The sequence below is a fragment of the Pristis pectinata genome, chromosome 5 (assembly GCF_009764475.1).
Source record: "Pristis pectinata isolate sPriPec2 chromosome 5, sPriPec2.1.pri, whole genome shotgun sequence".
Taxonomy (NCBI): Eukaryota; Metazoa; Chordata; class Chondrichthyes; order Rhinopristiformes; family Pristidae; genus Pristis; species Pristis pectinata.
In genome coordinates this window covers 68,218,503-68,229,053 of record NC_067409.1, presented here as the reverse complement: position 1 = coordinate 68,229,053, position 10,551 = coordinate 68,218,503, and the positions used below count along the sequence as shown (strand labels likewise).

Genomic DNA, 10,551 nt, shown 5'->3' with positions numbered 1-10,551 from the left:
ATGGGGACCTTTTTTGAACTACTTTCAAAACTACTGATTTGGTGCTTAAAGTACAGATATTGGCCAATACTACTATGTCTTTAGGATGTTACTAAACAGCTTTGGTTTTGGTAGTGGGGGTAGATTTTTTTATAATAAAATTATTCCAACTTATCAATACTAATTAGTTATCATTTTTGTTTATTAAAATGAAGCATTGTGATTTCTAGTGTGATTCAATACAATCTATTTTGTAATATTTTGTTTTTTTCTTTTGTTTCATGCACTTTGTACTTTTTATTTGGAATTAATAAAAATATTGAAAAAGAAAGAAAAAGTATAAGACATTGTCAGGAGAGTGAGATTCTCTTAGACTCCAGAATATCTGCTGTGTGAATACAAACTTCCATACCTCCCAGCTTCCGTATGACTCAGTTTAGTCAGTAACAACAACTGGTTTATATTATTGGTATTGGTATTGGTATTGGTTTATGATTGTCACTTGTACCGAGGTACAGTGAAAAACTTGTCTTGCATACAGGTCAATTCATTACACAGTGCAGTTACATTTAGTTAGTACAGAATGCATTGAGGTATTACAGGTAAAACAATGACATCACAGAGTAAAGTGTCACAGCTACAGAGAAAGTGCGGAGCAATAAAGTGCAAGGTCACAACAAGGTAGATCATGAGCTCAGAGTCCATCTCATCGTATACGGGAACTGTTCAGTAGTCTTATTACAGTCGGGTAGAAGCTGTCCTTAAGCCCAGTGGTATGTGCCCTCAGGCTCCTGTATCTTCTACCTGATGGAAGAAGAGAAAAGAGAGAATGACCTGGTTGGGTGGTGTCCATGATGCGCTGGGCTGTGTCCACAACTGTCTGCAGTTTCTTGCGGTCCTGGGCAGAGCAGTTGCTGTACCAAGCTGTGATGCATCCAGATAGGATGCTTTCTATGGTGCATTGATAAAAGTTGGTGAGTGTCAAAGGGGACATGCCGAATTTCTTTAGCCTCCTGAGGAAGTAGAGGCGCTGGTAAACTTTCTTGACCTTGGCATCTACGTGATTTGACCAAGACAGGCTATTAGTGATGTTCACTCCCAGGAACTTGAAGCTCGCAACCCTCTCGACCTCAGCACCACTGATGTAGACAGGTGCATGTACACCGCCCCCTTTCCTGAAGTCAATGACCAGCTCTTTTGTTTTGTTGACATTGAGGGAAAGGTTGTTGTCATGACACCATGCCACTAAGCTCTCTATCTCCTTCACTTGGGTGGTACCCAGGTGACAGAAGGTTAATAATCAATAAACAATTAGAATGGGAAATGTCATATCAGGCTTTATTGTGAGGGTGTTGGAGCATAAGGACAAGGAAGTCTTGTTGCAATTGGCAGGGCTTTGGGGGCTCCTCTGGGATGTGTTTGTGACCAATTACGTGACCAGCAACCTCAGCAGTCTTAAGGGGGTGAGTATTTCTAAGAATGTGTGTTTGTGCATGTGTGTGTGTGTGTGTGTGTGTGTGTGTGTGTCTGTCTGTCTGTCTGTCTGTCTGTCTGTTTATGTAAGGGTCTAGCAATCAGACAGCACTGGGTAGTTTGGTGAGACAGGGCTACCAGTTGCTGACCGTTCGGGACACCAGGGGAGTGCATGTATACTCATTCTGGAGACTGTATAGCAGTGCACTTGTTTGTGAGTGTGCATTTGTGTGTAAAGAATAAGTTTGAAACTTTGGGTAACAAAGTTTTATATGAAAGGGAATATAAAAGCCATCATGAGTTCAGTGGCACAGAAGTGGGAGATGCAGAGTACGTACTTTCTGGTTTATCCTTCCCTTACCTTTTGTTTAATTTGAGAATTAGTGTGGAAATATTTGAGAGATAGGTTACACCCAGACAGGCCCGGTGGGATGGCACCTATTGAGGTCAGACAAAGACAGGTCTAAGCATCTTGACGACCCCAGCCAACCCCTGACACTGATTACCACAATCCATAAACCCTTCACCCCCGGGGAGAAGCAGAGCATTCTGAATGAGCTGTTTGTGGAAATGCAGAATTCTGGCACAAGCTCGAAGAAATGATTGAAATTCACCTGATGCACCCCAAAGCTATATATGTGTTAGTTAAAGCCAAATGCCCATGGAATATGTGGGTCTGTGTGGCCCGGGGGTGCGGGATGGTACATGGGCAACTAGTGGGAATGCTAGTAACGAGGAGAGATATCGGTACTTTAAGGGAGAAGTGAGACAGTGACTGGGGGGAGGTGAAAGTAACTGGGGAATGATAATGTCAATGGCTCAGAGAGCTGATGAGCCTGCCATGGATTATGCGGAGCGTAAATATCCAGCCTATGAGGAATACTCGGGGCAAACAATCCTGGTTGGGATGATTTAGTCTTCCTGAAAATGCTGAAGGAAGGCCTGAGCTCAGCCTGCCAGGTTTTAGTCTTGGGGATTGCTGTGGGATCAACCTATTCTGCAATAGTATCATGGGCCGGAGACATAGACCAGAGGAGAGAGAAGAGGGGTTGCAAGGTGACTGTAGTGAATGTAGCTGCTGTGAGGACACAGAAAACTTACTTTGTGTGTCAGCAACTGGGGCACTTAGCAAGGGAATGTTGGAGTAGACATGGAAGAGTAAGGAAGATGATATATTACAGCTGTGGCCTCTGAAGCCATGGTAGGAGGCAGTATCCTAATAAGGGAGAAAGATGTGAGAGTCACCTACAAAAACAGGCAGAAACTACAGCAGCACCCTCTCTGTCAGAATTGACTGCCGACCAGGTCATAGAGCTGGTAGGACAGAATCCAGGTTAGACAAACAGCTGGCAACAGCCTCAATTGTGAGTAGTGGTCACCACAGATGTACACGAGAGGTTTATCAGGGGGCCAGCAATGTGACACGTTAGTCCTTGTGCATGACTGGAGAGGCAATTTGTATTACCACTGCAGGAAGGGAAACAGTGAGAGCAGAGAGAAGTGAGACTTAGGTACTCAAGACAGAGGCAGCTTCCAGTAGATTTCTGGGTGTGCCCAAACAATGAAGGTACTGTTCTGGGGATAGTCACACTAAGTAAGGCAGGTGCTATCATAGACTCAGGGAAGGGACAGATTATGCAGATGAGTCAGGGTCAGCAAACACATATGATCCACAGAGCAGACAACATGGCCCACACAGAGAGACAGTAGCCCCAAGCAGGGATAGGAGACAGGATAATGTGTGTGAATCATGTCAGGAGGTCCCAGGATTAGGGGCCAAACACAGACAAGAAGGGTTAGCAGTGCAACTGCCTGTAGAGGTAGCAGGAATTAAAGTAAAGACACACCAGAAAGGGAAAAGTAAGGAGTAAAAAGGAAATGAGTAGGCAGATCTCAGGATAAAAAGAGCAGTGGAAGAACAGGAAACAACAAAAACTGCAAGTGTAGAGAAAGAAACTATTGAAGCCAATTTAGTAAAATTATATGTAACCAGGTTAAAATGTTGAGGGACAGAGTGAAACAGCAGCAACATATTGCTGATTAGAAAGAGCCAGAGGGAGTGAAGGTAATTCCAAGTTATGGTGAAGGAGCTGCTTGAAAAGGCAGAGTTTGCTCTCAGGTGGATGGGACCACAGGTGGTATTACCTGGTGAGGCAGCCAGTGGAAACACTGGACTCAAGTCAAACGGTATGACTCACCTTCTTCACACGCTCACAGGCAGACCAAGGGACCACGTCCACCCATGAACAATGTCATTACAGAGAATCTAAATGATGAACACCAGCCTGTTGCTTCACATCTGATCGTTCCTGATAGAAGCAGATCTGCGAATGAAATGGAACAGGAACATGAATGCAGACAGCACAGAGTACGTGTCAGCAAGCTGTGATTAAAGCATTAAAAGTATAATACTTTGTAATGAAGGCTGGTTCTGGGAGGTAGAGGTTTAGTTATATAGATCAGAATAGAAAGATATTGGGAAAATAGATGGGAGGGGATCTGAGTTATGTCAGAGACATCAAGTTCCACAACCTTGAACACCAGGCAGATGAGGCCAAGAGAGAGAGAGAAGAATTCTACACAGAGCATCTGAAGACAACCACTCCAGCCTGGATGGGAGTGAGCCAAATAAGCCGGGCCCTTTCAGTGGTTGGGCCAGTGAGCGAAAGGACACTCCAAGAGGGGGTGCCATTGGAGTGAGGTCCTTACAGCCATTCAAATAGATGCCACCCCAAACCCTTCTGTAGATCGATCAAAGGGACTGAGAGAGTTGTGATTATTCTGACAATCTTCAGTCATGACATGGAACATGAACTGTTGTCTGTGAACCTGAGATGAATTAAATTACCCAGCTGGTGCCCCCTGCTCACACAGTAACTACTGATGGTTTCAGTTATCAGAGATTGAATGGGCGGAGATAAGAATTCAATGCATATTGCAGTAGGCCAGCAGGGAAGGAGGCAACAAGCAAAGTATCATGAACAACAAAGCTGCATTTTAAGGACTGGTTGAAATCATTGAGAGGACAAATGTATCCAAGAAGAGGATGCGATCAAATGCCTGGAATGCTTATTTGCAATCACTGTGAGAGTCTTCCAGATAGCCATTTAGGGACAATAGATAGTGTAGATGTAGGTCCACAAAGAGATGTGATAGATGAGTAATTGGGGATGGGATCCCAAGTGAAGGGCATATTCGCTGCCCTACTTAATTAGATTCTCCTTGAAGATCTTCTTGGGACAGATTTCTGTCCAGGGTCCAAGAGGAGAGTGTGTTCGGGATTACTCTGGAGTTATGAAATTATGGATAGCAGATATTAATTAAAATGAGAACCATTCTTCAGGAAATAAAACCTGTTCACAATTTAACTTCAACTGATACTTTAAGGCTATTGAAACCAATCATTGGGTGTGGGACATTCTGATTCTGTACCATTGAAACTCTGCAGGAGAAGACAGTAGATGAATGTTCATGTCATTGAAAACTTCAGGACGAGATCAGGGAAGGCATTAAGTGGCCATCTCCTGTATTAATGCATCGTTAAAGGCATATCCCTGCAAGTTAATGCACAGTTCAGAACAGGTCTGTTTTGTCACTTAATCTGCTGGCTCGTTGTATACTCATGGAGCCATCCCTCAACACTGTAACAAAAGGGGTATATTTTGGGTGTCTGGCGTTTGTGTACAGAAGCTTTTGGAGCAGACACCAGTATTGAATGGAAAACACTATGATGCTAGAGGAACTCAGCAGGACAGGCAGCATCCATGGAAAAAAGCAGGTAGTCAACATTTCAGGTCAGGACCCTTCTTCAGGACTGGAGGATAGGAAAAGGGGAAGCCCAATATATAGGAGGGAAAAGCAGAGCAGTGATAGGTGGACAAAAGAGGGAAGGTGGCGTGGACATCAGGTGGCGATAGGTAGATGCAGGTAAGAGATAATGATGGGCAGGTGCGGGGGAGGAGGGTAGAGCAGATCCACCGGGGGATGGGTCAAAGGTAAGGCGAGAAAGGAAAAAAAAGTATTGATTATTCAAAGAGGTTCTGTTAGTTGGGATGTGCTACCATCGTAAATATGTAATTCTGCAAAGTTACCTGACTATATTCAGAATGTTAAAGTTACGTAGCTGATTATAGCCATAGAAACTGTTGTTAATCATTTATTGTTACCTTTGTGTTTAAACAGCATAAAACAATATGTTAGGAGAGTGAGATTCTCTTAGACTCTCCAGAAGATCTGCTGTGTAAATAAAAACTTCTAGACCTCCCAGTTGCAGCTTCCATGTGACTCAGTTTAGTCAGTCACAACAACTGGTATATATTGACATTCAGAGGGACTTGAGGTGGTACCCAGATGACAAACAGTTTATAATCAGTAAGCAATTAGAATGGGGAATGTCATATTGGGCTTTACTGTTAGGGAGTTGGAACATAAGGACAAGGAAGTCTTGTTGCAATTGGCAGGGCTTTGGTGAGACAACTTCTGGAGCATTTGTCTTACTTCTGAGGCAGTCCCTTAAGACTGGAGATGACTTGCTTCCACTCCAGTTCTGTGTGCTATGAGGTAACAGGTAAGGTCTTCCACTGGTGGGGTCGAATTGTTTGTTGAAGTGGGTGGCTCGGTTGTTTGGCAGGTGGTGTAGTCCTTTCACCATTTACACTGGGGAATCACAGAGTCATAGATACAGCATGGAAACAGGCACTTTGGCCCACCGAGTGCATGCCAACCATCAACCACCCATTTACACTAATCCTACATTGATGTAATTTTATAATTCTCCCCATATTTGCATCAATTCCTCCAGATTCTACTACTCACCTGCACCTTCATGGGGGTTGGTTGTTAAGGACTGACATTCAAGAAATTTCTTTATCCTAAAATTTGGGAATTTGTGTGATTTGTTGCTCCAAAGGGATACTCAGTCAAAGGGTGGATTTAAGACTGAGATCAAGGGATTCAAGTGATTCGATCATAATCTCTTTGAATGGTGAAAACAGGTTTGACAGTCTGCAGTGTGTTGAAATGGCTAGCTGAGATCTTGTTTTTAATTTGAGGCAGTAACTGGCTGAGTCTTTATCACATGTTCTGTAATTGCCTGGAAGGAACCTGTGACAAAAACAAATTGAGTTCTGGTTTCACTTTTACTGTTAATAGGATTTTGATGGTGACATCACAGTCAGTGATGATAACTGTGGTTTTGTCCAGGAAAGGGTACTACTCTTCAATGTTTGATTACTAAGATGTATTGTACCTTACTTGAGCAAAGTAGTTGCAAGCTCATTGATGCCATAATTACATTACATTCCACTGGTGCGTTTTGGACTAGCCCCCACTCATTGATGTGGTGGCTGGTCCAAAATGTACCCTAGCTGCCATATTGGAACAGATTTGGCAAGCACAGAGTCTAAAACCTGCACACCAAGGAGCCAAATTTTGAGGCTTCTTCCTTTCATCATTTTCCATGACTGCAGCATCATATACATAGAAAGGCAGAGAGAGAGATGCAGCATGAAAAGAAGGCTCTCCATCAAAATCTCATTTACACTAATCCTACCTTAACCTATTTTATTCTCCCCACCTTCTGTCTATCAAATGCTTTTTCTGTGTAATTTACCCCAGGACACAACAGCAACAATTTGCACTTGTGTTGTGCCTTTAATGTGGAATAATGTTGCAAGGACTTAACAGAAACCTCAACATCAGACATTAATGGAAACCAACACAGAGAAGGAGTGAACATAAGGGGTAATCAAAAGCTCAGTTAGTGAAGTGAATTTTATGCAGGTTCATAAAGGAAGAAAGGGAAGTGGAAAGTTGGAGAGAATTAAGATAACATGGGGTCTAGATCAAAACCAGAGTCACTTATACAAATAAAAAGGAAGAATAGATGCACACAAATCTAGGGTTGGAGGAACACAGGCTTCTCAGGGGATTGTAGATTGGAAGATGAGGATGAATTTTAAATTTAAGGTATTATCTTAATTTTTTTAAATTCAATTTTGTTTAGCAGAGCCACTACATTTGTTATCGGTTTAATTGCCCATGTTCATGCAGTAATCTCAGGAATAGTCTTGTACTTTATATCTGGACTCCTTCTCTTCAACTGCTTGCATCTTCTTGGTAAAATCACCAGTAAACAGATTAAACTTTAAATTATGGAAAGATGACCCTTGGGTTTAATCCCTAAGCAAAATAATACAAATGCCAGAAATATGAAATAAAACAGAAAAGATTGGAAATGCTCTGCAGGTCAGATAGCATCTGTGAAGAGAGAAAGTCAGTCTTAACACTATTTGTCTTTGATTTCAACGATTGTGTTTCTGATATTAACTCCATCAAAAATTGTACTTAATTCGATTAAATTCCATCTGCTGTTGCTCTGCCCATTTTACCAACTGACCAATATCATCTGAAGCCCTCACTTTGAAAAACACTACTGATTTCTGTGTCATCTGCAAACCCACTAATCATACCTGCTGCATTCCTATACAAATTACTAATGTGTATAACAAACAGTGGGAGTCCCACCACTGATCCCTATGCTGCACTACTGGTCACAGAGTCCCAATCCACCCTGCACCATCAACCACTGCCTCCTATCACCAAGCCAATTTTGGATCCAATTTGACCTGATCCCATGAGCCTAGTCATGTGGGACCTTGTCAAAGGCTTTACTGAAGATCTTGGTTCAAGTAAATCTGATCCATTACCAGGATTGCATTCTTCCACATGGAATACTGCTCACATATGGATTTTCACTATTGCCAAAGTTCAGTATATGCCTTTAAAATATATATGAAAATCTTTCGTGCCAGCATTCAGCCTGTCTACTTCCTTCAGACTCCTGCTTAAAATCAGCCTCTTTGATTCTGCTTTAATGAACTTTAACTAAATCCATTTCTCCTTCCTGGTCATAATATTTGATGCACATCCCATTTACATATAGCATTTGAAACACAGTTACCTGTATGAATGATACCATAGAAAAGCAAGCAGCTGAGATAAGGCCAAATTTTAGGTCATATTTCTGTTCATTATCATTTGTATCTGCTGCCCTGATGGTTTAAAGAAGACTATGATTTGAATAAAATTACCTTTTTTTCTCATTTTCAAGATTTGAATCAGGCATCAGGTGGAGGCTAGTTAGTACCTACATGTCAGTCATCTGACAATCAACTGACTATCAGCACTTCAATTCCTGTCAGCTTGTCAGCATTTCAAAAGAAAATCAATGTTTTCACTGTGATTGAGGCTTGTTGGCATTAACCATTTGAAAGGTGGGATTGCTGCCTGTCAGAAGCAGTTGTAGAGTAAACAGTAAAACTGAAGGTTGTTTAAACCAAGCTGACTGGAGAGTGGAAGTGGCTGCCAGCAGAATAATAAGATCCAGCTTATGGTTCATATTTGCAAGTTAAGTCACTTGAGAAGTCAGAAAACGGGCCAGATATTTCTGAAAAAATAATGGCACGATAAAAAGTAATGTAGCTGGCAAAATCAAAGGATTGAGAAATATATTGTGAGCTATGAATTGCCAGTACTCTTGCCGGTCCATTTATGCTGCTTCATGGTTTGGATTGAACAAATGGCATCTACCTCTCAGCATTACAGCTGTTTTCAAAACATGTTTGATTTGCACAGAAGATGCAACATAGGAATTTAAATCTGGTAATTAAGAATGATTTTCAAATTTTTTGATTGATATGAAAATTTCAATGCAGTATCAATTACCTTTCTCCTTCTATGCTTGCTCTGAGCAATTACAACAATCCCATTCCCTCACTTATTTCCATGTAACCTATTCTCTCACAAGTACCCATCAATGTTGCCCTAATTTCTCCACTACTCACCTACACTAAGGGTAATTTACAGTTGCCAATTAACATAACAACCAGCACCTCATTGAGATATGGGAGGAACCAGAGCACCTGGGGAAACCTACACCATCACAGGGAGAACATACAAACTCCACATGAACACAGAAAGGTGACAATGTAATAATTTAGACTCATTCCTCAAGTAGTTCCATATTCCCAAGAACAGAAAATTGATGGGCTAATTGGCCTCCTTCAATAACGGCTTCAATCACATTCCCTATTCCCTATAACCTATTCTCTCCCATATCTGCCAATTAACACCTTTCTGATTCTCCCACTACACAAGGGGTAGTTTACAGTGATAATTTAACCAGCATGCCATTGCAGTGTGGGAGGATGTGGGATGTGGGAGGAAACCAGACCACCCAGGAGAAAGCTGCAGGGTCATAGGGGAAATGTTAGGATCAAATCTGGTAAGTGGAATTGTGTGGATGTGGCAATGTCTGTACTGTTAGAGATTTCAACAATGTTAAAGAAAGATAATTAACATAATTAAAACATTAAACAAAACTACAATGAATCAAAAATTGGAACTTGCCTTCCCTTTCTCAAATCAGCAACCTATAATCTGCATTAAAATTAGTGGGGTCTTGAAACCTGCTTTTTGAAGAGCGCAGAAAAACGTGAACTGATTCAGCTTTTCCAATCTGTCAATAAATCAGGGAAATTGAACAACCAGGCTAATATTGATTCAGGCTTAAATACCACCAAGATCCTCTTGAAGGTGCTGTTGAACACGAATATATGAACAGAAAGCTGTTGAAGTCTGTGGTGCTGGAACTCCTAAGTAAATTATCAAAAACATCTTTCCACTTTGAAAAAGGATGAATTTACTCACAAAATGAGCTGATGAAGCAGAAATTCCACAGGAAAAACAGAGGATTCTCTGTGCAGTTCCCAGCTTTCCCCATGTCTGCATGGGTTTCCTCCGGGTGCTCTGGTTTCCTCCCACATTCCAAAGACATACGGGTTAGGAAGTTGTGGTCATGCTATGTTGGCGCCGGAAGTGCGGCGACACTTGTGGGCTGCCCCAAGAACATTCTGTACAAAAGATGCACTTCACTGTGTATTTTGACGTACATGTGACTGATAAAGGTATCTTTATTCCCAGACTTGTATTTGACGATAAGAACATAGGTTGTTTGGCCCCTCATGCACTAATGGCGTTATAAGAACATAGAAAATAGAACAGTACAGCATTGGACAGGCTATTCGGCCCACAATGTCG

At 41.8% G+C, this 10,551-nt stretch overlaps 1 long non-coding RNA gene across 1 annotated transcript; it reads right to left on the bottom strand.

The window, feature by feature from the left end:
- Positions 1-481: 481 nt before the first annotated feature.
- LOC127570837 (uncharacterized) lies at positions 482-10,304 on the bottom strand. Its single transcript, XR_007956403.1, has 3 exons — positions 10,162-10,304; positions 3,651-3,776; positions 482-783 (listed from the first exon to the last, which is right to left on the bottom strand). It is a non-coding gene; the product is annotated as an uncharacterized LOC127570837 (long non-coding RNA).
- Between the last annotated feature and the right edge of the window lie 247 nt (positions 10,305-10,551).